Source organism: Callorhinchus milii, unplaced genomic scaffold, assembly GCF_018977255.1.
Source record: "Callorhinchus milii isolate IMCB2004 unplaced genomic scaffold, IMCB_Cmil_1.0 Scaffold24, whole genome shotgun sequence".
Lineage (NCBI taxonomy): Eukaryota > Metazoa > Chordata > Chondrichthyes > Chimaeriformes > Callorhinchidae > Callorhinchus > Callorhinchus milii.
Window position 1 is genome coordinate 6,281,722 of NW_024704765.1, and position 23,110 is coordinate 6,304,831.

Consider the following 23,110-nt stretch of genomic DNA (forward strand, 5'->3'; position numbering starts at 1 on the left):
CAGTGGCTCTTTCAGATGATGAAGTGCCCCTGTCATTAACCAGATGCTGAATCCAGCAACAGGCTAAATTGACATTATTGCACATCTAATGATACTGCAGTCAATAAATGTCTCTTGGCTGGTGACTGAATGAGATTACAGAGCCAGTGGTGACCAAGCATGTCTTTGATGGACTTCTTGTGTTCTCTCGCTCTCTACCATCCTCTGGTGCCTCACCCAACTAACCACTCTTCAATGAGAGTTCACAGTGAGCGACAGTGGGTTACTAAACCAGTGGGGATGGCCTGTTGCACCTTAGTTCTGTTCTCAGGAGACATCTGGAAGCGCACGTTTGCCATTTGCATTTATTTGCCCATCGCAATGAGCCAGCGTTTAATTATTTGAGTAGTTTTCTCTTCAAAGGACATCTCTCGCCTGAGCATGCAAAAACCCTGGGGCCTCTTTGATGTTGAGCTTTTAAAAGGGATTCTTGCCATTTTCAATTTGATTGAGCCTTTTAACATTTCTATTCGGCAGTATTAAATATTAATTCTCTCCTTCTGGTTACGTTAGAAATTGCTCAATAAACACTTCAGATGTGAGCTTTTTATCCCAGCTGTTACCTTTACCTTGCGTGGTCTATTGAAAGCCAAATTATGCATACAGTAGCGAGTGAAAAGTTTGGCCACAAAAGGTACAATAAGCCTTTGATATGTGAACGAGTAATGTGTATTGGTGATTCTCAGAGCCCTTTCATGTAATCAGTCCATACTTGTGGATATGTGTGACGGGAATAAAGAGTTCTGCTTTGTAGATTGTGTAGCTGGCTGTCGGGTGTTTTTTTTCCTTTCCCCAGCTGAGTTTAATGTGCTTCTTTGAAATATCTGCTGCCAGCATAGAATAGACCTGTTGGACGTCTTTCTGGGCTGTCATGGGGCCTTTGTTATTTTCCTTTCCCCTCTGCTGTGGGGTTGTATCTGGGCCTGTGAATTTCCCCAAACAAAAAATAATAGCCCTGTCTCCCGATCGCGCTGAAGAATTGGTGCAGCTGTTGGAATAAGAATCTCAATTACAAAGGGGGAAGTTGAACATGCAGACTTTTCCGATGTCGCTTCTTTCCTTCGGATTTCTTGGATCTCGCCACCATGTTTTGTCGCAGCCATTCTTCCAGTCACTCTTGTGGGCTCGTCACAAGAGAAGGACTGTGTGGTTGTCAGCGCCGAGCAATAGGGAAGCTCACTTTCTGATGAGACTGAACAATAATTGGGCTCTTCAGGTTGTTTCAGCCCGGAGAGCTCCTTATTGGCACAACAACCACTTTGCCCTGAAATATACCACTTATCTATCAAAGACTCCATTGCCTCAGCATTGCCTCAGTCCATACAATGAAAGCAGCCCCCACCATCCTCCACACCGCCCTCCACCTCTCCAAAGACTAATGTGATGTGCACACACATACACACACACACACACACGCACAGAGAGCCACAGTGAATCTTGGCAGCAGCGAGTGCCCGAAGCCATTGCTGGATTCCATCAGCAGAAATGAAGTCTAAATCCAAAAGATGCTTACCGGGATATTCCCATTTGTATGAATATCGTGCCTGTTCACTGGTGACCCGTTTCTAAAACAAATTGTGAAGTAAAAAGGCTGCATCTGGTCATGATTAATGAGGCTGGATACTCTTTACCTCTCACCGCACGTAGGTCTGAAATCCACCTACCCTAAGCCTGTAAGACCGTTTTTGTTTTTGTCTTTAAATTTAAGATTAAAAATATAATCCTTGCATTTGATGTAGCACCTTATCACCTCGATGCCCCACAAAATACACAGTCAATGCACTTTACAGTATATCCTGTGAAGCGCTTTGAGACGTCTCGATGAGGTAATAAGGCACTAGATCAAATGCAAGGATTATTATCATAAACTGTGTTAAGATAGTCCTTGGGAAAGATACTATATCCCCAGCTGTCAACTGTGTTGCATTTTTGCATATGTTTAAAAATGCCGGTGCATTGCCATAGTCCAGCAATAAACTACATCTGCCGACCCACCCCATCTAATTCAACAGCAACTTCAACAAATTGCATTTATACAGCGCCTTTCACGCAGGGTAGTGTCCTGGAGCGCTTTGCTGTGTGTGAATCATAGCGCCGGCTATTGATGTGAGCCATGGTTCTGCCTTCTCAACAATCCACATCTGTCTCAAGGGTTCCTTCAAAATTCCGGGGCAGATTTGTGTGGAAATTCAATGCTTGTGTCCCTATTCAACAAAAAAAAAAGCCCTTCATTTCACATGTTATTTTTAGACCAGTGGAGCTTAAAATCCATGTAGGAAACCCAAAGGCACTAATTGTCCATACTTCCCAAGGCACTGCTGGGTTTATGCACAGCTGGCACGTTTAACATAGGAACCTGTCACAAGAAAACAACAGGTCTTGTTCACTGTGTAACTGGACAGACTGTCTAGTTCGTAGTGTTTCTTAATGGGCGTCTCCAATAAGGAACCAAGTCACCTCACTCCACTTTACAATGGATCCTGTGGAGCGCTTTGAGAAGTCCCAACACTGTGCTAAGGCGCTACATCAATTGCCAGGATGATTATTATTATTGTTATTGAGCTGATGTGGGGTTGGGGTTTTCAGACGCGAAACCAGACGAATGTTTCATTTGAAATTCCGCTCTCTTTTACTAAACGTGTGGGTAGATATTCCAGCTGGGTCCAGATTTACTGTATCCACGTGTCCATAATGTGTCAAATTCTTAAGTACGATTTCTAATTTTGAAGCCATTTTGTGAGGTACGTAGCCTGATAAAATAAAATTGTTGATTTTCACTGGATTGCTGTTTGTGGGATATTGTTGTGTGCAAATTGGCTGTTTCGTTCACCTACAAATGCACAGTCACCACTTTACAAAAGAAAATCAGGAAGGCTTTGAGAGTTTTGACGACGTGAATAAAGAGCTCCATCAATGTAAGGAATATTTATTTATTATTATTATTATTATTATAGTGGAGCTGCAAGAATGCAACAGCTTGCATTTATGCGGCGTGCTTCACGCAGGTAGTGTTTAGAAATATATCTTTTTGCAGTTATAAAACAAGAAGTTTGATTTACGGTGTTACTTGGATCAGAATTTGCCTTGCAGCTTTTCTCTGAAAATGCTGTTTGTTTAATGTGGCAGATTCAGTTACTAGCTGAAGTACTTAGCCTGGTAAGCTTAGAGAGTGGTTGTTAGGTTAATTGATTCCTGACAGCTCTTTGACGGATGCCTTATCATAGCACCAGTGAGCAACAAGTCTCACTCCAGGGATACATATCTCTTGTCCCCACTGCTGCCTATTTCATTGCACTGCTCGGATTTGCCTCCAGTATGTTTTTAACCTAGTTGTAAAAAAATTAAACCAGTCGTAAAAATTCAGTTTTCATTATTTTAAATAATAATCCTTGCATTTGTTTCATCACACTTCACGTCAGGTGGACATCTGCATAATAATAATAATACAGTGTGTTCTGTGAAGCGCTTTGGGACGTCCTCCCGACGTGAAAAGCGCTATATCAAATGCAAGGATTATTATTATTATAATTATAATAATAATAATAAACCTTGCATTTGATATAACGCCTTATTGCGTCTTTGAGACAATGAGTATTTGGTTTATTATTATTGTCGCGTCGTTGAGATGACTCAAAGCAGTTCACAGAATAGAGTGAATTGACTATCTCGAAATCTCAAAAATGAATAAGAATTTAAATTGACAGCTTTTAGAATTTAGTTCCCAACTTCAAAATTGAAGGTACCAATGATCATTTTGTTTCGGATCCTATGGATGTAGGCAGTGCTCTGATACTCCCATCCAAGTGACTGTTTATCCTGCATCCACAGAAACCATCACTGTACCAAAGTTAAACCTCAAAGGTTCAGTTTTGGTGATACACAAATACTTGTCAATGCTCTCCCTAATAATGGTGGGGACTACTAGCCAGCGCTCTTTGGAGGACAAAAGGCAGCCACGTAAACAAAGCTTCAAGCTGAAAAAATACACACTGGGCTGTGAATAATATTAACAATAATCCAATTCTTGCATTTGATATGGCACCTTTCATGTCAGACAGACATCTCAAAACACTTCACAGCATTTGCTGTAAAGTGGAGAGACTTTTGTGTCGTGTGGGCGAGTCCCATGGATAGTGAAGAGCAGGGAACCCCTTGTGTCTCGATGGCCCTGAATTTTAATTGGGGGGAAAGATGTGAAGTAGATTTGTATCAACTCAGCACATTGTGCTGAATGAGGGTCAGGTTGGAATACTTTTCCCCCCTCCCAAAAGAACTACCAGATCTTATATTCCAGCCGGTGACAGCTGCCGTTTCATTCTGAGTTTCCTCCCGGTGTGTTCAGTGTAAATGCTAAAATGCACAGAATACACTGCGCACATCGATGCTTCGGTGGTTATAGCATCCGTAAGAGCTGCTTCCTGAACGCCTCGTGTTGCTCAGAGACCCGGCTCTGCCTTCCTGAGGAATTGTTTGATGCTGAACAATTGCACCAAAGTCCTTCTCTGATGGAACATTCATCTCCAGAGACCCCCGAGTCAGGGCTCTTCGGCTGCTGATGGTTTGGATGTTCAGACAGCTTTTAAAAATATCTTGCAATTGAATAGTCATTGTCTGCAGAACTCATTTGTGGGATCGGTATCCTGTCAGGACAGGGCAGGGCAGGGCTGGGCCGTGTAAGTGGCTTTATATGTACTACAGCTGCACTCCCTGCATGTTGGGAATTTGAAACTATGCAAAATGTAACGGTCCCGCAATTAATCTGGATGTGTTCTGATTGCTGACGGTACCATCTGCACTAAATAGACTATTCCGCAGCGGGGGGAGTGCCCTGTGCACAGAATACAGCCAAGCCTGTTAACCTCCCCCTGTGTGGTTCACGCACTTGTTGCGCTCGGGATGAACGTTTGCTCGCGGGAGATGTCATGAGAATAAATCCCATCAAAGACGTCCGCTTTCTGAGGTGCTGTGCAGGGTGACAGAGCCCTGTGGTGTCAGTGTGGGCAGGAGCTGTGATGGCAGTGCCCCACGACACTGCTGTATACCAGAGCGACCAACAAGACACAATTTCTTTCTTTCTTTCCCTGTGGTGAAATGCTTCTCATTAAGAACATAAGAATTTGCTGGCGAAAGAAAGACCTAGTTCGCCTTCCACCATCCTATCCTGGCAGTCGTTTGACATGTCGTATCCCAAACTATATATCCCCCAGGTATTGTTTTCCAGCAGAATTCTATCTAATTTGTTCTGGAAACAAACGATGCTTTCTGCTTCCACCATCTGTCTCCCTCGGGAGCCTGTTCCGTACTTTCTCATTCTTGTTTTCTTTTTGTCTCCTGCTCTTCCTCTCCTTTGCCCCTTGAGCTCTCTCTATCTCTCCCGTTCCCAGAGTGTTCAGCAGTGATGTTATTGAATCGCGTCCCACGTCTGGTCACTTTGGCGTCATTATTCCATTCAGCATCGCTCCCAAGTGTGTCAATTACGCAAACTAACAAATTGTCAAGGCGAGAATGAAACGCCTGCTTTCAATCTCCCGGTTCCGATAACATTCATGGACTCCTTCGCACTTTGTTCTCATGCTTTAAGCATTATCAGGAACCTTCAGTTTGGGTTGAAGCCTTTTGTCTCAGCTCAGTCTCCATTATTCTGTGTGTAATTATTGGCCGTCGTACAACTGAGTCATTTTATTCCCCTCACTGTTGGTGTATGAGCGTGTGAGTGTGTGTGTGAGGTGGGGGTGGATCTTATCAGAGGTTATCATAACTGATAGTAATGAGTAATGCATAGCAGAACTAACAGCTCATTGCTGCTAATGGAATGGCATTTAGCACTGGATCAGGATTTCAGTCTGAATGCATTCTGATTAGTAATGTCTGAAGATATGACACGAACATGGCAGCCACTGGCTCAGTAGACGGCTAAACTTTTTTCTGGTTCCTTGATGTTTATCCTGTGGCCGACAGGATTTTGAGCCTGCGAATGTTATTTGTTTGAATAGCCGTGACATTTTGACGGCCGCGATTCTCTGGTTTATTCAAAAGCGTGTTTCCTGGGAGAGTTGCTGTGCTGAAAAAATACATACAACACCCGCATATTTGGTGCTTTCACCTAGGGTAATGTCTCGGAGCACTATAATAATAATAATCCTTGCATTTGATATGGCGCCTTATTACGTCGTTGAGACGTCTCAAAGCGCTTCACAGAATATACTGTAAAGTGTAGTGACTGTGTGTTTTCTGCACTGGACAGTGACGGGGTTGGACACCGAGCAAGAGAGAAGGGGGAAAGGCGGTCGAAAAGATAGGTTTTCGGATGGGGTTTGAAGGTAGATAAAGAGGGGACGAGGTGGAGTGGTTCAGGCAGGGAGTTCCCGGGGTTAGGGGTGCAGTGGCTGAAGGCTCGGCTATAGACGGTGGCACAGAGGGGTTTGGGGGGAGTGCATGACAGTCAAGAAAACAATGTCAAAGCAAGTAGTAGCGCAGTTCTGTTTCCCCCCACCCTCAGCGAGTGATTCCCTTTAGTATCAAGGGGCCAGTGTATCTGGAAGATGGATTCAGTTCTTTTTGTCGGCTCTCTTTTAGGCTTTAAGAGTAAAAGCCATCGAGATATTTACTCCATCCATCATATTTCTCCCCCTCGACAGTGCCTCCTCTCGAAAGCTTCCAACAACGGGGGAATAGGTTGTGTTGGGCACTGCTGTCTGTGTGTTGGATATTAGGTCAGATCTTGAGCAGAGTAAGAAAAATAGCCCAACGATATCACCAAGGCAGCCATTAAGAAACTGAATGAGCAATCATCTAGACAGGCCTGGGACTCAATGGATTCTCTTAGAGCTCTGGGTGCAGTAATATTAATGCTCGCCACCGCAGAGCAGGCTACAAAGTTCTAGAGATTCAATTAGAATGATTTGGTTTTACAACCACAACTGACTGAGCTTGATCAATAAATCTTCCCACTGCACAAGCATTCCTCCCGAGGACAAAGCTTTTCAATAACCTCAACCGGCATATCTACGCAATATGGCATAATGAAGAGTGCTGTGTAACTGGATTAGATGCAGTGCCTCAGACACTCTCAATGTTTTCTTGAATACTCGACATCTCATTACTCCCTTGCCCACGCTCGTTTCTGACTGTTTGATGAATGTCTACAGTCAGAGGGCTTCAGTTGGCAAATGTTTTTGCAGAATAATTTGCTCTGGGCCTCCTATGAGATTTCTAGTGTTTTACATCAATCATTCCATCTGAAACTGGAGTGGTTGAGTTGGAAATACTGTATGCAGTCAAACGCGCCATTTCATAGTGCATTTGCTACTTACTTTAACCTAGTCGGCCATCCTACTTCACTGTCCCAGATGGTGATGGATACTGTGTCCCGCGCAAGAATTATTTCTATTTAATATTTAATTATTTTCTTGATGGGAAAAGACTGGCCTAATTGTAGCCTCGTTGGCAATTTACATCTCCACAGCACCTTTCACGAAAAAGAATGGTCTCCACGCTCTTTACAGAATGAGATTAGCTAGAAACGAAGTGAATGTTAAGTAGGTAAACTCAGCAGCTAATTGGTGGCATCAAAAGTCCTGCAAACAATACTGAGATGAGAGGGCAATTAGTTTGAATTTGGGCATGAATTCAAATGAGACGGGAATTTTAAGCTCGGACAACTGTGTGCAAAGCTGTCTTAAGTTTTTTTTAATAATAATCCTTGCATTCGACGCAGCGCCTTATCGAACCTTCGAGATGTGTTAAAGAGCTTCACAGAACATACCGTAAAGTGAGGTGACTGTGTATTTTGTGGGAGAAACGCGACAGCCAACTGCGCACAGAATTAACTAGAGGGTGGAAGGCCCCTTAACGTCCCTCCCAAATTCCTCGGCGTTTGCCTGTTCCCAGGTGTCGGTTTGGCTACAAACGGGTATTTACAAACGGGTATTTAATATAGAATCTTATTTAGGAAATCACAGCCGCCTCCAGCCGTGTCCCACAAACAAGTTGACTAAGCAGTCAAATTAATTTGTATTTGAAGTCATCCAGCACCAGGGCTTGAATCAATAGCTATTGATCCAGTTACAGACAGCTCAAAGCGACTGCTACTGCGCTGAGCAATTACAAATATTTATTTTGTTCACCGTAACACTAACACCGTGTCGGGTTTCAGACGGTTCTGTCGTGTTCACGGAGAGGAAACTGCTGGCTTCTTGCTACGGTTGAGAATTATTTTTCTGGAGAATGTCTAATGTGCATGTGCACGCGCACTGACAACTACGGGTGGATTTCCAGGAATTTAAGCTGTCACCGGTTTAGCTTGGTGTCTCTCTTGATATCTGACTGTGTAATTGTTCTCGTACCTGGAGCTGCGCCAGGACTGTCATTACAAGACAATGTCTTCAGGTCAAAGGAACGAGATTGTATCTGCTGTGTTCCTTCCCCCATAGAATCTCATCACGGCCGCTGAAGGAAGAGTTTTTTCATGAGCTGATTTTGAAATTAAGATGTACTTTAGGTGTATGTACAGAGTCTAAATTGTGTTTTTTTTTAAGCAAGATTTTTTATTTGATTTCCTGCTGATCTCTGGATACCATAGTTGCTGTGGGTCAGTTTGTACGTCCAATTAGGAGGAGACCTCTTTTCCAGGATTCTGATTCATCAAGGAATGGATTGCCGCAATTTAGACCCTAACGTAAAATCTCTGCTTAGGAATGGATGTCACTTCCAGCAGCATTGTTGGAATGAGCTGTGCTTCGGTGCAAAGGGTTGTATAATCATAATAATAATCCTTGCATTTATTATAGCACCGTATCACGTCTTCGGGCTTCACAGAATATACTGTAAAAGTGTTTGACTAGTGACGAATTGGATGCTGATTGACATTGATTGGCATGTGGTGTTATCCAGCTTTTAACCAGGTGAATCCAGCCTCACAGATTTGGCCTTCGATTCAATGACATTGCGAGGGCCTGGTTTCAAATGCAAAGGCGGACGTGCTGTGAAAAGGGCGTTAAACGGGAGGTTTCCTGGTGCTCTTCACCACTGTTGCTCTGAAACTGGAGAAGTCGTGCCTCAGAAATTAGATCAATTAGGATGTTTGAAAGAGGATAGATACTTAGCAAGTGAGGGATGCTGGTAAGATGGTTGCAATCCATTATTCTATGAATTAAATGGCGGGACAGGGTGGATTGGGCAGAATAGAACCTCTTCTGTTTTCATGAAAGAAGAAAACTTTGGAGAAAGAGATTGTTTCTCGCTCAAGAGTACGCTCCCATTCCCAACCGGAAAACTATTTTCAAACTTCTCTTGACTTTTCAAAGTCACTGGCAGCCCACCCCAGAGCTCAAAACACCTTCAGGATGGGGAGAGGGATAATAAAGGGAATGTTTCACATCGCTTGTGCTAAAACTATCATATTAATTTAGGGCGAGGAATAGATGGCTTAATGTGTTTTATTTTTCTTGCATGTGCTGCTTGGCCTGGGCTCCTCTTTGTTGATTGACGTCTCTCCAGGTAAGGATTTTGTTTTTATAAAACCCTTTTTTTTTAGAGAAAACATACTTTTGTCCCAGGCCTCACAATCTAATGGACCAAGGGAAATATTAACGGATGATACAGTCACAGTGATTACTATATGTTCAAGTGCATAGTAAGTAGATCTACTCCCCCACCTCACTGACCACGGCTGTCTGGGGTCCAGTCTGAACATATTACTGGCAATGATATTAAAGAACAGTCCAGACTTGATGGTTATCTGCCGAAGGTAGCTGCCAAATCCTGTCACAGTGCAGCAAATAAGGATCCTGGAAGTTTGCATGTGAATGGATGCCTTGCTCTTGTTATAAAGCCCACGGAGCCTGGAGACTGTTGCCACACTCCCCCAGTTGAGCACTTAAGAACATTGGGATTGAGCATTGTAGCCCCGTTCATTGAAATATTAGAGGCATCTCTTCCTGTTGAGAGTATCGGTTCCGATGGCAGCTGGGAACAGACTGGAGTCTAAACCCTATGTTTACACAGCTGCCATTTTATCTATCTGGTGTGTCCACATTACATTGAGAACTATTAGATTTCTGTTGGGAGAGTTGGCTTCTGTACTTCCAGACTCTGTCTGTGGAGAAATGACAAATCCAACCTTGTCTGTGTACTTTTCGTTACGTGTGACCTGGTATAACCGTGTCCTAATAGTGCCACAATTTGTCGTCTGCCGACTTTCAGTGGTTGGTTACTCACCGATGTGTAATTTCTGACATGGGAGGAGTGGAGAAATGCGCAAATAATGGTGATAATTATCAGAAGTTTATAAAATATGGTTGGCTCCTTAGCTGTATGGTCTAAGCAGCGATGAGTGTGACATAACACAGAAAAGCTTTCTTATTCTCTGGTTTCTCCCCCGCTCCCCTTTCATGCTCACGGCCCTCACTCCTGCCATCAGTGTCAGTCACCATCCATCACCTCGCTCAATGGCTCAGCCTTTATGTACAAGGCCACACGATCCAGTCCTTGCCCAGTGTCTGGACTGTGCACTTTCCCACAGGGATTCAATCTGAGCCGCCGTGGTCTGTACATGGCTCTATTTCACATTGGGAGCTCCTGGCTAGGTTTGCTCTCCTCAAATGGAAGTTGTCCTGGCCAACCATCTCTCAGTAGAATTGGTCACTCACTCCGGAGGCTGTTTGTGGGACACTGCTGTGCGCAAATTGGCTGCCGGGTTCCCATAATATACACAGTCGCACCACTTTAAAGTATATCCTGTGATGCACTTTGAGACGTCTCGACGATGTGTTAAAGCGCTGTATGAAATGTAAGGATTATTATTAAGTTCTGCTTTGTTGTGGCCAGCAGCTACAGCCATTAGCTACTGATGGGATTAAATGCAAGTTATATGGTATCTGCTGGGTCCAGTTGTGATGTGATGTTAGCATATTTCTTAAGGGGAGGTATTTGGGGAAGAGGGTTAAGCCATGTGTCCATTGGCTAGGCCGCGGACAACGGCTGATCCGCCCATTGATTTCCACAAGTCGTCTTACAGTTGTGGATGATGTTGTTGAGTTTGAAGTTGTAGTTGTGACAGACCAGGATAACTTGTCTTATTTTAGTGCCGTTCTGTCAGTAAACACTACATTCTTGACAGCTGTTGCTTGACTGGTGTAAGAGGTGCTCAAGTTATAGTATGGGCTGGTGTGTTTGAGCAGCTTGGTTTAAATGTCAAAACACAGTTGTATCCGAGGAGTGTTACAGACTGGTTTGTACAATAAACTGAAGTAGTCATCTCGTGTTAATGTCTCGCTGGGAGCCGATACAGCTGGAGCCCTTGACATCCTGCCTTGGTGATTTTCATGCAGTGCTTTCTGACAGACGCTTTCAAAGGCTTTTTATTCATGACCTCACTTTTTGCCACTCCAGTCCTTAGTTTCTTGCATTTGAACTCTATTGAAGAGACTGAATGGCTCTGGATTTGTATAAGCAGGTTCAGCAACTATTCCTGCTGTACGTAGAAATGATGTTCAACCGGAAACACTGACCCTGCAGTCTCTCTCGTCTGCTTTTATTTCTTTTTTTTTAGTAATCCCCCTATCCAGGTCTGCATGTTGTGTGTCCACAGTGAAGCCAGGGAGCCTGCACTCAATTCTACTCTAGCTAAGTCACTGTAGTGACGCTGGGAGCGGTCATAGAAAAATTTGTGCTTTTTTGTGGAGGATGTATAGAAAATACAAAAAAAAACATTTTTGCCTACAAAACACACAGTCACTACACTTTGCAGTAAATGCTTTGAAGTGCTTCGAGACGTCCTCCTGACGTGACAGGCGCCATATAAAATGTAAGAATTATTATTATTAGATACCAGGAAGTATTTGTTTACGCAGAGGCGATGAACATCTTAAACAGGTGACAGAGATTAACTTAAGAACCATCTTAGTATTGCAATGAGAAGCCATTGGGGTGAAGTGTTCCCAATGTAATCTTCATCAGAACCTCTCCCTTGATATCACTGCCCAGACGTTCACTATCGCAACTCCAGACTGTTCTAAAACTGGGCGATAAATTTGATATTTCATAACGGACTCAATAGCCCGTTTGACAATTGTCAGATCATTAGGGAAACTTTTCAGCCCTAATATACTCCTTTCGTGGGAAATGAGCACAAAAATTCCGACAGAACCAGCGCGGAGAGGAGATCTAAATCATCTGAAAATACTGTTATGGATCGGGACCACTTTTACTCCAGAAAATTAAGTGTCTCCCAATGCCTCCAGACCTCGACACATTTTATTTTCTAAAAACCCCCTTCAGGTCATTGTTCCCAAATGGCAAGTTCAATCATCTCACTGATGTAAGCCCACTTATAAGATAGGTGCCCAGCGTCTTGTATCAGGTACAGTGTGGTTTGTGCTGCTTAATGGAGGAGGAAAAGGACTTGGAACAGCTGAATATAAAAATAGACCTTCTGTAATGAGGGTAATTTAGGGGTTACCCATCGGGTCAGAATATTAACAGTAGTAGCGTGTGTGAGATATGATCAACTGTGGCCTGGGGTTAATGTATTGAACACACAAGAATGTATGTGAGCCTCTCTGCACCAAAAGACTCATAGAGAGAAAAAAAAATCCCAAAGATATTTACAGTTTCAGGTTTCAACGGAAAAAAAGCTGGCGTGTGACCCACCTCGAGGCACACCAGTGCACACCTTGCTGCTCATCATAGACGTTGAGTTGAATGTGACTATCAAAGACCTTTCGGCTGAGGTGAAGGCAATCTACTACTACTGGTACCAGGCAGTTTAGGTGTCAGCCTGACTCAGTCGTTAGGACTCTCAACCCTGAATCAGAAGGTTTGGGGTTCAAGCTATACATCGGAAATTTGATCTCACAGAGTGCAGGCTCACCCTCTGGTGCCCTCTCCAAATCTTGTTGGAGATGCTGTGCTTTGCATAGAGATGTTAAACTGAGGCCTATCGATTCTGCAGCACTTTTCTAGGTATGGTCTCGTCCTTAATTGGCCTCCGTGTTAAATTAGGGGTTATTCTAGGTTTATTATTTTTATTATTATAATGGATTGTGTTTGGTCAGGCTGACTTTCCAAAAGGTGAGATTAAAAGTCCTAGTGAGTTTTTCTGGTACAAGGTGATGTTGGTGTCTTGTTGTTGTTGTTGTTGTTGTTGTGAACTAGAGCAAGCTTTTGTGAATGGTGTGTGCATTGCTGTGGCAAAATCCCTGAAAGTGCGGTTCGGTTCTATCTCTGGGTTTATTTTGACCTCTGACAGCCCAGGGCGTAAAATAGCAGCAATGCAAAGCCTCATTCCTGTTAGTATTGAGCCAGGTATCAGTGTAATTACCCTTGTGAATGAAAGGCTTGTTTGTCTAACAGTTTATCGATGGGAGGTGGGGCGGGAGTAATGCAATTCTTGTTGATGACTCACTTTTCTCGTTTCCTCCTGTTCTCAGTGGTATCAACCTGTTCTTCCCTTGTTTAGCCAGTAAGGTTTGAGGGATGCAGTGGAGACGGACTTGTGGTGGCAGAGTCGATGTGTGTAGCTAATTCCAGTGAATGAATTTACTAGATTGTTGGTGTGTGTTTTTGAGCCTCTCTGAGCTCCTGTTCTGAGCCCCTTCTCAGCTCCTGCTCTAAACACCTCTCAGCCTCTGCTCTTAGCAACCCTGATCCGTATGAAACGTGCAACTTGGAAAGACATGTAAGAGCCAGAGATCAGAAAAGGAGAATGCTCCTGGGAAATATGCCTGTTAAATTGAACGAGCTTAAAGTACATCACAGAATGAAGGTCTATAAACACAAAACTGACAGTGGTGTAAATTGAAAAATTCAAATGGGCGCATTGCTGACAGCAGCTAAGTGATAAGCACAGCATTTCAAGAGGCTTGCGGGGGGAAATAATCAGATAGGATTGAATGGACTGTGAGCAAGGAAGAAATGGTGATTGTTCTGTGATCTGAGCTCTTATTAAATTGCAACCAGCGCAGGGACGCTCGAAGACGTGATAAGGCGCTATATCAAATGCAAGGATTATTATCATCTTTGTCAGGCTGCGCTGCATTCAAATGCGAACATCTGGAAACATCGACAACACGTGACTGACACAAGAGTCTCCTGTAGTAACAGAGGATTCGTGCCCTGGTCTTTTATCACTGTTGCTGAGGATTAAATTCTAAAGCAGCGATCTAATCGTGTGATTCAGATGGAAAGTGGTAAATATTGATGTCAGGTTTGACCTCTCTGAGCCACCTGACTGGATTACTGCCCTGTGATTCACTTGTCTCCTTTATGTCCTAGAAATGATAACGCATTTCAGTTTTTTCTAATAAGACAATGCTTTGTAATAAACTGACTCATTTTAATAGGAAGAATGAACAGAATGTGTTGTGACACATTCTTAGCTGACTTGAGGATAGTGGTCAGGAACCAGCTGGTCTTTTTGTGCACTTCAAGGGCAAGTATTCTCTGTCTGTAGGACTTTGCCTAATCCTGGATATGAGCCAGTGCAGATGCTAAGATGTTTGACCAAAGTTTATAGCATTGAGAAGCACCGTACTTTGGCATTCCGTGCCAATATGACCATTTCTCCTATCTTTCTCCTATCTAATTGCCTTTTCGCCCAATCCTTCTCCTCTTTATCTGGTTTTCCCCCGCTGTCCTGGCCAACAATTTGGCCGGGAAAAATTGATCGTTCACTTCATGGCTGGGACATTGCTGTGTGTGTGAAATCGGCTGGCGCGTACATCTGCAAACATGCCGTCGCTACACTTCACGGTAAAATTTCTGTGAAGCACTTTGAGGCCTTTTGGCAACATAAGACGCTATATCGAATGCAATCATTATATCACATGTATATTACAATAGACCGGGGGAAAGTGTTGGCTGGTCTGGTCTCCGGCACACCCAGGGACCACTCACGATATACAATATCTTAAGGTCAGCAAATGGAACGCAAGTGTGAATTAACACATCGCTGCGCTGGCAGATTGATGTCTGTTGACGCTTGAAATCGGAGACATGTTGCTGGATTCCAGTCTCGGCAGGCTCAGTGCCACGTTCTCTCTCTCTCTCTCTTTGGAAATCAAATTGCAACTTGCTGCACACGGGTACTTGGCTTCGTGCTGAGAGTCATGTCATATTTACAGGAGCCAGCGGCTTATCAACAGCCTGGAGTGAAAGACGCTTGCTTTGTTCGGATCGCACGGCTTGTTTACCAGAACATCTTGCCCCGCGACCCTCCGCACCAATAGAAACAAAACCAAATGCATCAAAACTCTAACTAAAAAAATTAATTAATCACATGATAAATAATTTCAGTGCCTTGAGTCGCCCATCCAACTCGAACGGCACTATATATAAATGCGAAGTATTGTATTAATTTATCTCCTGATGACTGTCTGTCCGGGGCCCACGAGAGTGTCACTGGAGTAATAATAATAATCATGATAATCTCTGCATTTGATACAGCGTCTTATCACGTCGTTAGGAAGTCTCAAAAGCGCTTCACAGGATATACCGTAAAGAGAATCGACTGTAGATTTTGTGAGCTGTAACTTACCTGGGCTTTGTGTGCACCTGATGCCAACCTCGCTGTGCCAGCCTCAATGTGCCCTGGCATGGACTCCACTGTAGCCCAGTGAGAGCCAGCACCAGCGGGAGAGGAGACGGGAAGTACAATTTGCAGCTACTTTTTGTTTTACGTCACTTCACCGCTGTCTCCGGGAGACAGCCAATGAACGTGTCCTGCAGTGGATCAAAGAATAGCAAAGGAAGTCAGAGACTTCTCAATTAGCACAGATTAACCACTAGGGATACGGGAAGGACACTCATCAGAGAGTGACGCCTTTCATCCCATCCCTAGACACCGCTCATTGATCTCTGAGATCTGAATTTTAAGAACCTTTGTAGTCATTTATACAACTGAAGAGTTTCATAGTTTTTCCATTCAACAACTGCTTTCTTCTCCTTACTCCTTCCTCCACACACACACACACACACACACACACGCACAAATTTTGTCAGCTTCAATTTGGTTCCTCAATGCAATAGTGGGGAAATGCCACTATTGGCAGAGGTACCATCATTTGGATGAGACATTAAATTGAGGCCCCGGCTGCCTCATTCACCTCCAGACACAGTCACAGCACTTTCCAGCAAAATCCAGTGCTTCGAAGGGTTTCAATGACATGAGAAGGAGCTAAATATATCAAATGTCAGGATTGTTGTCATTATTGCTCTGTAAATTGGCTGTAACGTTGGCCCAGTCACTGCACTTTGAACTATGTCCTGCCAACAGGTTTGAGATGTTTCGACAGGAACTGGAGCCCTGGCTTGAATGTTGATCTCAACTGCAGCGGTTCCGAACTTCTGCTGCGGCTGAGATTCTGGTGTTAACCCTGGGATTGTGTGTCTGGCAGCTCCCTGATTAAACCCCCTGAGCCGGAAATTGGTGAAACATTCCTAAAGAATTTACTGTTATGCGGTTATGGTGCAACTTTTGGAAGAGGGGATCTCGTTTCAGAGTGTCAGGTGCCCAATCTTGCATCATGTGGGTAGACTTGAGGAGTTGCATTACACAATTTGCTGTGTGTAATTCAAGGTGGACACTTGTACAATTTAATTTGGAGACCGCTAATTGCTGAACAGGAATCTTCAGCTACAAAGGACAAGGGAATAACAAACGGTTTGCATTGCAGCTTAGTTGGATTCTCAGTTACATGAACTTGGAGTTAAAATGAAGGTATGTGTGTGGGTGTATGTATGTGTAGAAACTTCTCCTGGGACATCATTCACTCTAATAACTAATCTCAGAGCCTCCAAGCATTGTCAGCTTTGCCAGTCTTTAATATTGCCATGGGTTTTCTGTAAACTTTGTTTAAGAAACTACAGAGAAGCGACTTCAAATTTAAGATAAATGCAACAATTTGCCAAATTCTGAACATTGTAAAATGCCCCATTACTAGAGAGAAATCAGACCCAGGTGGAATTTTACCCCAGCCACATGATCCAATACAATACAAATTACACTACAAATTTATATGGAGCCTTTCACAGCAAGAGAATGTCCCAAGGCACTAGAGGTGATGATTATCATCGGGTTGGGAGGGAGGGAGGGAGTTTTATCCCTGCTGTGATTGTTGTTAAAGATTTTTTTTCTAACTTCACCATCAACACAAATAAATGCCAGGTTCAGATTTATGAACGTCCCCTCTTCTCCTCCTCGTGCCCCCTCACACCCACCGCCAACGCGAGCAGCAGCATTAGTCTGTTTTGGGGACTGTTGACTAACTGGTAATTTTGCTCAGTGATTCACACTAAACCGAGACCATTGCAAGGGCTGCAAACAGTGGCTGGTTCCTGTCTGTCCCCTTCCACATAATGTACAACAAGCGATTGCTATAGAAGCTGAGATCGGGCTGTTTGGGAAACCATTCCACTTTCGGCTGATAGGAATCAGCTGAGGGTAAACCATATCCAGACAGATACGTATCACTGCAGATCCAGACACAAGGATTTCTGATGGTGGTGGTTAGCAGCTGCTCTGATGTTTTGTCTGATTTTTCTCTCAGTCACAGGAACGCGTCTCGTGCTCATGGATGTGTTCCTCAGCTAACAATTGTTTGAAATCTTCACATCATAATGAATGTTTTTTTTGGGGGGGGTGTGGTGTCAGCCGGGTGTCAGACGCACCCGGAAACCCATCACCGTGTTGAAGAGTATTCAATTCGAACTGAGAATTCCCACCTACACATGGAATTCCCAGAGATAGATTGTTGGAATGCAATGCTCTCTCTCTCTCTCTCTCTCTCTGCTTACCTAATTTCCAGAGAGTATTAGGCAGAAGTTGGCAAGAGCCAAGGCTTGGGGACCCCAGAGTGTACATTGAGGTACTGCTGGAGTCTGACCAGTTAAGTGGGCTAGAGACGCCACACAGAGCTGGATCGATTCTGACGTGCTGTTGCCAAGCAATGAATATTGCAAAACGTGATGGGTTAATTATCTCTGAGGCTGGGTCGATATTTATTTTTGGTTGGTCCTTATGTCCTAGTGACCAGAGCTGTGTGCAATGCTCCAGGTGTGGCCTGACCTTTTATTTGGTGTTTCTAGGGGTTTGAACTTGGGAATCCTCTGGCCTGAAATGGTTCACCTCCACGACAAGTGGTACATTTGTTCGTTGAGCCATTGGGTGAAAGCTCAACCCATAAATCTCTGAATCTCCCTCCACAGAAAGTTAGCTTGTGGGGTGAGTGAAGTGGAAACGAATCTGAAGGCTTGGCTCTCGGCCATGGGTGGGCTTTGAACCTGATCGATGGCGGTTGAAAACCTCGACTCTTTGATGGTTTATTATTGCTGTGCCCCGGGTTTGCGATTTGCCGTTTAAAAAGAATTTCGAGTGTACCTGATGCGTGGGCTTTTGAGCCTGACTCACTGCATTGTCCCTGATCCATCATAAGAAAGGTTCCTAAGATCATTTCTATCTTGTGGTCTTACAGTTTGGAGCCCCAGGGCCATGACTCATCCTTCGGAGACGACCTGTGGCCAGTGATATTCTGCACGTGTGTGGATGTCCTGATGTGACCACGCAAATATCCTGATGACCTCCAGATGTTTGCAAATGCGTGAACCACCATTATAGTGTGTGTGTGTCGCCGATTCTGATAGTTTCTCTCTTCTCTCACCCAGGGAGACCGAGGACAGTTATAGAGCCCTATTGTTGCCTTGGCTGTGATCAGTAATTGCTCACAGACTGGGTGAACCTGGGACTGTTCTGCTGTATACACGGTATTTAGCTAACCTTTGCTTAGGTAAATTCGCTGGGGCCATCAGGAGAGCTGAATGCTGCTTTTTTTTTGTAAAATCACAGGTCAATGTCTCCAATTTTCTCCTTCACTACCACAGAAGGTAGTGTAAGCAGATGACAAAGCCTTTATTTACCCAGTTCTCTCCTGGTACCTCCACGACCATTGTTTTTGTTCAGTCATTGAAACGTCCCACCAGCCTGTCTGGCATTTTGCGAATGAAGCACACACTAGACGGACGAATACAGGTCGACTGGAATTTCTTACTTACTTTCTCTCACTCTCTCTCACTCTCTCTCACTCTCTTGCCTTCTTTCTCTCCCCACTGCATCATCGTTTTAAAACGATTGCCTTTCGCCTCCCTCGTTCAATTCCACTTTGTTCCTCTCAGAGACAAGCCAGAGTGTTTGTGGACAAAGCTGTAACGAGATCGGTATTTCACACAAGCGAATATTGGAGGCGCTTTGTTTAACGACGAGCCATAAATAGCCGACAACAATGGACAGAGAGCGTGTTGCCGGAAATGGGGACCGCCTGACTCGACACTTGCTTTCAATTCTAAAAGAGCATGAAGCACAGAGTGAAAATGAACTGGTTTTGAAAGAGAATAGAGGAGGTGGAGGTGGGGGTGGGGAGGGGTGTATTCTTGTAGATAGCCGCTTCCCCTCACAGATTCCTCACAATTAACCATGTTATTCTCACATTGGATCGGGCCGGGGAGGGGGTGGGGGGTTCGATGTATGGTGTGATGTGCGACCACAGACTGGGCCTCATTATTGTGTTGTCTCTGGAGCTGAACAGTCTTGGGCATCGAGTACATTCAATCTTTTGAAGCAAACGGTTAATTGTGGCAGCACAAAGGACGTCTTTTTGAAAATGCTTGCTCTTTTATGGGGGCAAATCTGAACTTTGATCAGGACAGCCAGCCGTTGTTGGAGGCTGTTAGGGGTAGAGAACAGTGAATGATTTCATAATTTTGAAATACTTAGTTCCCAACTCACACAAGCACCAGACCTATGATTGCTTGGTATGTTATGAAATGCTTCTCGGGTCACTGTTCAGTTTTGTTGTGCGCATTAGGGAACCCGGTATCCACACTAACGTGAGCAGCTCCATTGCAGATATGAAAACCGTGCAGATAATGTCTCTGTAGGTGTGCGTGTATCTGTCTCTCTAACTCTGTTCAGTGACTGTCCCATTAAAGTCATGACACTCCACACATCGGGCACATATTTTGCAGCTAATTTTTTTCCCCTCTACCAACGCTACTTGACTTGACTCGACTTCTGTAAGAATCCAATGCAGACAGTCATTGACTTCTCTGGGGCTCCTTGGAAGGAGAATGCATCAAATTAGAAGGGCTGCAGTAATTTAATTTTCCTTTTCTAGCATCAAGCCCGACACTTAGATGAATTGCTTTAAATGATCCCCGGGGAGCGGTACAGTGTCAGGCCTGAGATCTCGCTCGGAAGGGAGTGAGTCGAACGGCTTGCAAGGAAGGGGTTGTTTCGGAGTGCAGAGGCAGAGTGAGGAGAAGCTCAGCGAATGGCAACCGAGAAACGCTGACAAGCCTTAACTGTAGTGACAGTTTAATGGGCTGATTAAGGTGACTTGGCAGCGCTTGGCAGAATCCACTTAACTGGTTTATGAATCAGGTTGCTGGTGTTTACGCTGGAGCGCAGAGCGATTCCAGTGCGAGGTGCTTCTGTTTTTATATTGTATAAGCGACTGTTTCACCCACCAAATATACAGTCAAATGACTTTACAGTATTGTGTGACGCGCTGTGAGACGTCTCAATGACGTGATGAGGCGCTATATCAAAGGCCAGGATTATTATTATTATAATATTTTTGTATTTCTTGGGTTGCTTAGGTCTCTTGTGTCTTGGGCTCTAAGGGAGAGCGGAGTAATGCAGAAATTTTATATACACATATATATAAAAAGACCTCGCAAAGTGCTTTCCAGGATATACAGTAAAGAGATGTACAGTAAAGTGAAGTGACTGAGTATCGTGCAGGCAGAGCCATGGTGTCGGTGTGCTGCACGTCAAGCTGAGAGGCTGAATAAGTGTCTCTTAATTGTCTCGTAAAAGTAAAAAAGTCTCCACGCTTTGCTTTCCAAAGCTCCGTTTTGTATACGTAAATACAGTATAAGCTGTTTTTTTTTTATTAACCATAATGCGAGGGGACTGGAGGGGCTCTGAGGCCATTGTGTAAATGATTTACATTCTGCCATTGTCTTCTCCCCTCAACCACTGCACAAAACCATTGATGTCGCTGCCAGCCGGGCTTCATTGAGCCACCGGCTTTTGTGCCGTGAGATCCAATCAAGGGCTACTCAGTGCGGTTATCTCCATATGAAAGGCCGGTTTCCAAGGCAATGTGTTCGGGCTTGGGCAGTCACTGCCAGCCCGCGAGGATGCCGGGGACGGAATGGGAAACACACAGAGGTAGTGTAGTGTCTGCAATAGACCTGGCCCCTGGGAAAGGGGTAGATGGGGAGGGTGGTGGGGGTGGGGGGGGGGGCGCAGGGCATATATTTACAAGAAGGCACAATTACACCCACAAAATATTGACAGTCAATTGACTCTATTCCATGAAGCACATTCAGACGTCTCGAAGACGGAATAAAGCGCTGCATCAAGCGCAAGGATTATTATTATTATTATATTAATAATATAGCTTGGCTCTTTCGCCAGCTTGCCCCTCCTCCCCCGCCTCCCCCACCCTGTGTTCCAGTGGAAAGGTAGTTTCTTCAGCGTTTCCAGCCTGAAGGATCAATCATTTGAAACATTCCACACAAGGTCACGGCCGAGATCGTCAGCGTTAAGTAATCCCGACCCGGGCTCAGTTCTTTTCTGAGAAACAGATGGCGGTCAGACGTGGTGAAATGTTCTCAGTAACAATTATCGGGGGTGAATATTTCTGCGATCTGTTAATTAACATAATTGAAAAATGCGTCCCAATCGGTCAGTCTTAATTCATGGATTCTTTCCTTTCTTCCCCCCACCCCTACAACCCTGTGCACTCTCTGTCAGAACGTATCAGATTGCAAAGAGGAGAGCAAACCCTGCGTGATTCCCCCCCTCTCTAACCCAGGCCAATTGTAGCTTTACAGGTGCCACCTTGGTTGCGATGTGGCATGTGGCTCCCTTTCCCTTAGGTTGCCGTGCCCTGCCCTGTTGTCTGCTGTCGAGCCATGTAACTGCTGGGAGTCTTTCCCGAGCGTAATATCTGTAAGAAAATAATATCTGGGGATTCAGTACATAGTTTGGGACGCGACATGTCGAGGATGGTGGAAGGCTGGGGAACTAGATGGACTTTGGTCTTCTTTCGCCTGCAGATTCTTGTGTTCCGATGACTGGCACTCAAGACACATCAGGGATGTCCGAGTGCTTACATTACTGAAATACCATTCCGATGGTTCGAATTCCTTCAGCCTCCGTCAGCCCGTATCCTTTCCCCTGGAACCACAAATCATTCCTGTTCACACCAGGGCTCCTCGCAGCCTTCATAGGTCACTGTGCGTTACCTCAACGACACTCCGGGGAGTTGCAGGACTCTGAGGAAAAAGTGTCCTCAGATACTAGAGAGCGGCTCAGCGTCCAGCGTTGACCTGCATTGTCTCTGAGAAGTAACATTAGGTAACGTGCACCTTTTGCAAGGGAATGGAATCATAGAATATTATAGCACCGAAGGAGGCCATTCGTGAAGGGCGCTGTATAAATAGCAGTTGTTGTCGCCCCACATTTGTTCTGTCCGTGGAGTTGAGTCTGGTCCCATTGACAGCACAACCCAGAGCAGGAGGGATTTTGAACAGGGGACAGTGGGGTGCAGGAGTGCTGATCAATATGAGTTGCACACTTGCATCAGGCTTGGATTTGACAACCGCCTCCAACACCCTTATTTAATGATGTGCTTCTGTAGAATCTGAAGTTGATTGACGTGTCCAAGAGAAAAGTGAATTCCTCTCAAATTGCTTGCAATCGCTGGCACAGAGTCCCAACATGTTACTGCCCCATCTCGGTTGCTCACCTCCTCGCCTTAAGGATCTGACTCGTGTTGTCAAAGTACATGGTACAATTTGAAAAGAGATGGGAATTTCTCCCGTCAACAACCTTCCAGACAAATTGATTCCTATTTGCTGTTTGTGGGATCTTGCTGCGTGCAAGACGACTGTCATATTTGTCTAACAAAAAATACTGCAACTAAAACTTTAAATATTCAATGCTTTGCCTTGCAATGTTTCGATGTTTACGATGCTGTAAAATAATAATAATGTGCAAGTTTTTTTT

General features: G+C 44.4%; 1 protein-coding gene across 8 annotated transcripts in view; it reads left to right on the forward strand.

Moving 5' to 3' along the window:
• Nucleotides 1–23,110, forward strand: part of agrn (agrin) — a 149,905-nt gene that overhangs the window by 39,714 nt on the left and 87,081 nt on the right. The gene's annotated exons all lie outside the window — the stretch shown is intronic.